Consider the following 6,420-nt stretch of genomic DNA (forward strand, 5'->3'; position numbering starts at 1 on the left):
CAGAAGTGGCAAACAAAATCCTTTCATCTTACCAATGTTTTGGCTGTACCCACAGATTTCTCTCTGAACTTCCTCTATTTTTTTTCTTTTTTTTTAACACATTACACAGCTCAGCCACGAGGTTAACACTGAAGAACAAATGACAAAGAATCAGCAGAAAAGTGAGTAAGTGGTGTTATATAATTGGAACTTTGGCTAAATCACATGAATTCAAGGTTACTCTTTTTTCATTAGAAGTATGTGGAGGTGCTATTTTTTTCATATTGGAGTCTCATTTAGAAGTCTATATTAGCCTTAGGCAGGCAGATCTCTGTTTAAATTTTACTATAGCTTATACAGAGACAAAATTCATTCTTGCTTTTGCAATTGTTTACAAGGTAATTTACATTACAGAGTTACAGATTCACTCTTACCAGAACACAGTATTGCTTCAATGTATGAGTGAAAAAGATTTCTTCATTTTTGTGTATATTGACTCTTCATTTGACTGTGGGAGACTTTTTACCTAATTTCCTATCCTATCAGTGGAAAATGCTCCTCCCCTACTTGTAAATCAGAAGTGGTTTTAAAAACATAACATGTTTTTCCAAATGTTGCACATCCCTGCCCCCCAAAAATGGATAATATTTTCAGATTAGTTAAGTAAAAATTATAAGATGTGCATTACTCAGATTAAAGCTATTTTAATTTTTTTACACAACTTAATAGCATCTAAACAGATTTGGACACTTTTGGAATGCAGTGTTCCTAGAGGTTTTTTTGTTGCATATCTTTTTGCTAGCATTGATAGGCAATTAGATCAAAACTCCTTAACCTTTGTAAATTCTGTAATGTTCTAGTGTAAATTTCTGATGGGTGTGACCCCATTCCTAAAAATCTTTCCAAGATGTGACCAGTTGAAATACCTTATTTTCTGAAATAATAATAACAGGACAATTCTGACTGCCATGTGTAAACTGAGACTCAGCTTTTCTGAGGTGCTGAGTACCTGCGACTCTTGTAAAATGAATATCACAAATGATTGGATACTGCATGGACCCTAGCACTCCATGAGAACTACAAGTATGCTGCTATGGGGGCAGAAGTGAAGCTCAGGCACAGAGAACACAATTACATTTATCCCAGTTTCTGAGCTTTGCTCAGCTGTTCTCACCCATGAAGAAATATTCCAAATGCAGCTAAATTTTTTGACCGCTTAGAAGTTAAAATGTATTAAATAAATAAAATATCACATATTTCCATAAAATATATAAATATTGAGAATAACAGACTATACATGTACAGACACAATCCAGCAATCATGCTTTGTAGCTATTTTTAAATCACGAAAATTATGCATTCCCATGCAGATCATCTTGATAGCTAAGCCCTCTTGTGCCAAAAAAATGTACCCAGCTGACACACCCAGTGTTAACCTGCACCCTGGACAATTTACTCTGTCTTCCATGAGAGAATTCACAGCAAATATGCAAGCTTAACTTTCCCTTCACCTGATTAAGTTTTGATTGAATTTACATAAAATTAATCTTTTACAACTGTTCCTTGTTAGAAGTGTTATTTTGATATTGGATTCACAGACATCACTCACTGATGTTATGAAATATCAAAGAGCTCCCTCTTCCCCCTCCTTTGCTTTCAAAAGATAATCTAGCAGCTTTTTAGGTCAGCAAGCCTTTTGGTTTTTGGTCTTTGTTCAAGGAATTACATGCCAGTGTAATAAAAAGGTCTTTATCAGAGACTTAGAGTGGTAAGTCTGTGGAGAGAAGCCAGGACAAAATCATTATCAGTAGATATAAACCTAGAGAAAAACAGATTAGAGCAAACTAACATAGCTCTGGAATGCTTTCAGAAGTGAAGATGGAAATTTACAAAGTTTTTACACTCTCTTACAAAATTGGGCAACTTTGGTCTTAATAATTTGTACTTTTGGACACTGATATTCACGTGAACTCAGCAGCCTCCTGCTCAGACTCATGCTCTGGCTATTTCTACTGAGGATGGCAAGATTCAGATCCTGTGTTAACCTTGTCTTTCTCTGCACAGTTTCAGCACTTTGTTTCAGTTATCTTAAGTTTCCATCCTCTTTGAGAGATTTCATGCAGATGAGCACCCTTTACTCCTCTTCGTGGACCAGTTATTCATTAACTGTCACAAAATTCACAATCAGTAGGAAACATGTTTAGATTTCTTCAGGGATCCTGAAGGTTTTATCCTTGACACAACCTGGAAACAAAGTAAGGATGATAAAACTTTGAGATAAAAAGTACAGACAAGTCAATATGAAGTGCAAGTGGTTTGTTAATTCCCCACATTTACAGCTCTCTGAGGATCACCACTCGAATCATCATCTTATTGATTTTGAACACAGATGCAAATTCTGACAGCTTCATTTTTCTCAGATCAATAGGCAATTAATATTTTTGACCACCAATTTCATCTGCCTCAGAAAACAGCCAGAAGATGTACATGACTTTAAAATGAAGATTTCTGCTAGCATAACACTAACGTGATTGTAGATTTTATCTCCTTCATCCCATTCCTTGTAATCTTCATTACAATTCCATTTCACTTGTGACTTCTGTCTTAAAAGTTTATGAATAAAGTCTTAAAACTGGAATGTACTGCAAAATCAGAACTCTGTTTCAACAGGGAGATGAATAGAATTTAAGTCCAGGATTAATATATTTTATTTGGCCCCATGAATTGGATAGGTGCAAAAAGCATGTTGTTCAGCTTCGGACTTAAGCCTGACGTGTTACAGATTTTTCACTAGGTGGAGCAATAGTATCTTTGTTAACATGCTATCCCCATTCTGAGCCGGGAGCTTGGGGTATGCAAAGATATTCTGAAACAAATCTATAAATATTGTTAACGGAGAATTTAATTTGGGTATATATTTTTCCTCAATTTGAATTTTTTAAAATTTCTGAAAAGTGTTTTTCTAGCTCCGAAACCTCTTAAGAATTATTAAAATGTAGAATTATTAATTTTACTTCCTTTTTTTAGCCCAGATACATGAACGTTTTATAGTTGATTGAAAAAGTAACACAGAAAACAGTCCAGATAACAATTTGATACTTTTGGTTGTTGTTTGCTTCATGCATGCAGTAAGAAAGAAAATCAAATTCTGGCTCAAAAGTTACATAAATATTTGGTTAATTAAAATTCTCAAAAATTTTGTATGAATGCACACTTTTGTGTTTGCTTCCTTACAGTGTTTGTTAAAATCTATTTTCAAGGTATAGTACTTTAAAATATAAATACACATTAAGAAATAAATTATGAAGACTTTCAATCACATTCTGGCTTCTTAAGATTATTCATTTAAGAAATATTGGTGGTAAGATTTAGAATTTTTCAAGACATGATATTTTTATTAGAGACCCTTGTCTTGACACCTACATGAGTAATGATTCTTTATCAAAAGATTAATCAATGTTTTCTATGGGATTATGTTTTCAGAAGAAAGTTTACATTATTTTACAATAAAATATCAAGGTGATAGATTCTAAATTACTATTCAATTATATCTATTTTACATTTTAGTCCATACATTTTAGTTCATGGCTTGATTTGCTCCTATTATATTATACCAGTTCTTTGGCTTCAGGCCAAGAATATAATACCTGAACATGTGTTATTTTGATGATTTGTGAAATGGCTGTTAGTAATGGCTCCAATTAATTTATGAAATTAAAGCAGTATATCAGATATTGATTCACATTGAGGAAGAAATAAAGTCTGATAATGTGTTTATTTATCTTATTTTCTTCACACTTAACAGAATCGAAATAGTGTTTAATTATATAAAAGGACTGGAAAATTAATAACCATCAGATACAGTAAAGACAGCTCAGGACTGCTGCTGGCAAGGCTGATAGAATAAAACCTAATTTTAGAGAGAAAACATATATAAATTATATTATCTTACATTGTTAAGAAGTGCCTTAATAACTATTTAAGCACTCTTTTTGACAGATTGCTCCCTCTATGGCACACTGGAACCTCATTCACAAATTAACCTCAGTCTTTAGTAAAATGGCAGAGTTGTTTTAGACATTAATTTTGATTTTTGAGTTTTAGATATAGATTTCTTTGAGCCCCTTTTTAATTTCTGGGTTAACAAACCCAGACACAAGCACTGCAGCACCATGGGTGACTGAGCTATCCAGAGCACAACATCATAAGGACTTAAACACTAGAAGAAATGCTATTCAGGATAATATTCAGGAATTCAAGTACTTAAGGTATTCAGGTATTCAAGCACTATTCAGTTAGATGAAATTCTTAATGTCACATTTTCCCACAAACCCAAATGAGTACCTGAATTGTGAAAAAGGTTATTTCAGAACAGTATTTTCATTTTCTCTGTTAAAGAGTCAAAATTTTGGTCAAAAAACAAAAAATTAATAGTAGCAGTAATGTAAGTGCACTAAATATTCTAACTCTGCCTCCTTTACAGAAAAATATGGTGCTAAACCTTTTTTTAATGCCAGGGCCTGATTAGCCATATGTAGGAGGGTCCATGGGACAGGTGGGATAGAAAATACAATAATTTTTTACCCTAACAATTGGGCAGTAGAATCTGATTTTGCATGAGCAAATACAAACTTGGATTTCTGTGCCTCTAATGCCAGGAATATCAAATGCCAAGCATCAAATTCACTGTCCAGAAGTTTTGCATCTCTCACTTTCCTAATCCCAGAACTGTTGTCCTGAAAGAGTTTCAGACCCAGTGCATAAGAAAACCTGATAACTTTTCACAGCCTTATGGAAAGGGTGAATGTCAGCAAACAGATCAGAGTTTGGTCTGACTTGAAGTAGAGAAACTCTGAAACTTTTAAGTACTTGTCTCTTTCTTAAAACCACAGCCTTCTTATTTAATTGAATAAATTAACTCATATTGGCACTACAGTAGTCACTAATAAATAGGTATGAAAGCCTTCAAATATTTTAAGAGTAAAAGATTTCTCCTAACTACAAATAACTAGCACACTTCTGCCTCATATAAAAGCTGATTCCTCAACCTCAGACTTTATAGAAATATATGATAATTGTATACAAGCACTCATAAATGACAGATGAAGATCTTGTTTGAAAATAGCACTGTGAAATCCTGGCTAATTCTATAATTTCCATAAGCTATATTTATTACCTTGACCAAATTGCATTTACAGCTCCTTGCCTTTGATTTTATGAACAAACCCAAAATACAGAGAAGGTTTAAGCTGGTACTGTACATACAATAGTTTCACTATGATCAGTATATGTGTGAACAAATGATTAGATATGGAAAGAATTTCAAACACAGAGAAAATAATTTAACAGTAAAAAAAAAAAATAGGTTGACCTTCTCACAATAAAAATTGCTTTAAAATATACTTCTCTACAACTTCTGCAACTGCAATTTTGGATAAGTCTACTGATTCCAAATGAGTTGTATAAAGTGCATCAATAAGAAATGAGTGTGACCAAAAGGTGCTGCAGGACTTAAAATTAAATTCATAGAAAATATGAAATTTTTCATCAAAGTTTGCTAAGTGGTGTATTAGTTTTGTCCGTGAATTTTGCTTCTAGACTGTTGATTTAAGGAATTTAGTCAATAGTTTTATAATCATATATATTTTATAGTCATATAATTTTGAGGTAATATTCACAACACAATACTTCTCAATGTTTCAAAAATGTTCAAGACTATGATTCAAGATACAATGCCAGAATTACCATAATTAGTGTTTGAATTATTGTCATTTTTGCTTTATTTTGTAAAAGGTGTTGATGTTTTCTTTCTCTTCTCCTGCAAATCTTACAAATCTTCTTAACTACATATTGCTTCAGTACTTTTCTCCTCAGTTCATATTCTGTGGCAGACTTCTGTGGACCAACTTCCTTCTAAGTCCTAATATTGTGCATTAGTGCCTGCAAAGATTCTGCAGAGCTGTCTTTCTGTTCCTGCAATGGTTATAACACATCTGAGCGAGTTCATAATTGTTTACATTTTTAAAGATTCTTAAATAAGAGGGAATTTGTCCCACTTTGTTCAGCTTGCTTATTGTCTGCCCACAGCTGCCAGAGACATTAGTTCTCTTCCCTTTTAAGCAAGTTTCCATCAGCATAACTGTACAGATTGACCTCCCTGTCAGGACACTGATTTCTTAATTCAGACTCAGTTTGAAATACCCAACATTACTGAAATGTCAAAAGGCAAGTTGACAGAACCTCCATAACTGTAAAAATATTTCTTTGTGATTGCTCTAAAATTCTGAGTAGATTATGCTGCAAAGCTTAGATTTTTAAATCAGATTCATCAGCTCTTTCAAGAGGCAGACTCTTTAAAAATTATTCTTTTCTCCTGCAAGTTTTTATGAATGACAGCTCTCAAGAAATGCACAACTAAATTGTTCAGAAGAGCATGGCATT

The sequence above is a fragment of the Pseudopodoces humilis genome, chromosome 1 (assembly GCF_049639895.1).
Source record: "Pseudopodoces humilis isolate 2021_Gansu_Grassland_sample_001 chromosome 1, ASM4963989v1, whole genome shotgun sequence".
Classification (NCBI taxonomy): Eukaryota; Metazoa; Chordata; class Aves; order Passeriformes; family Paridae; genus Pseudopodoces; species Pseudopodoces humilis.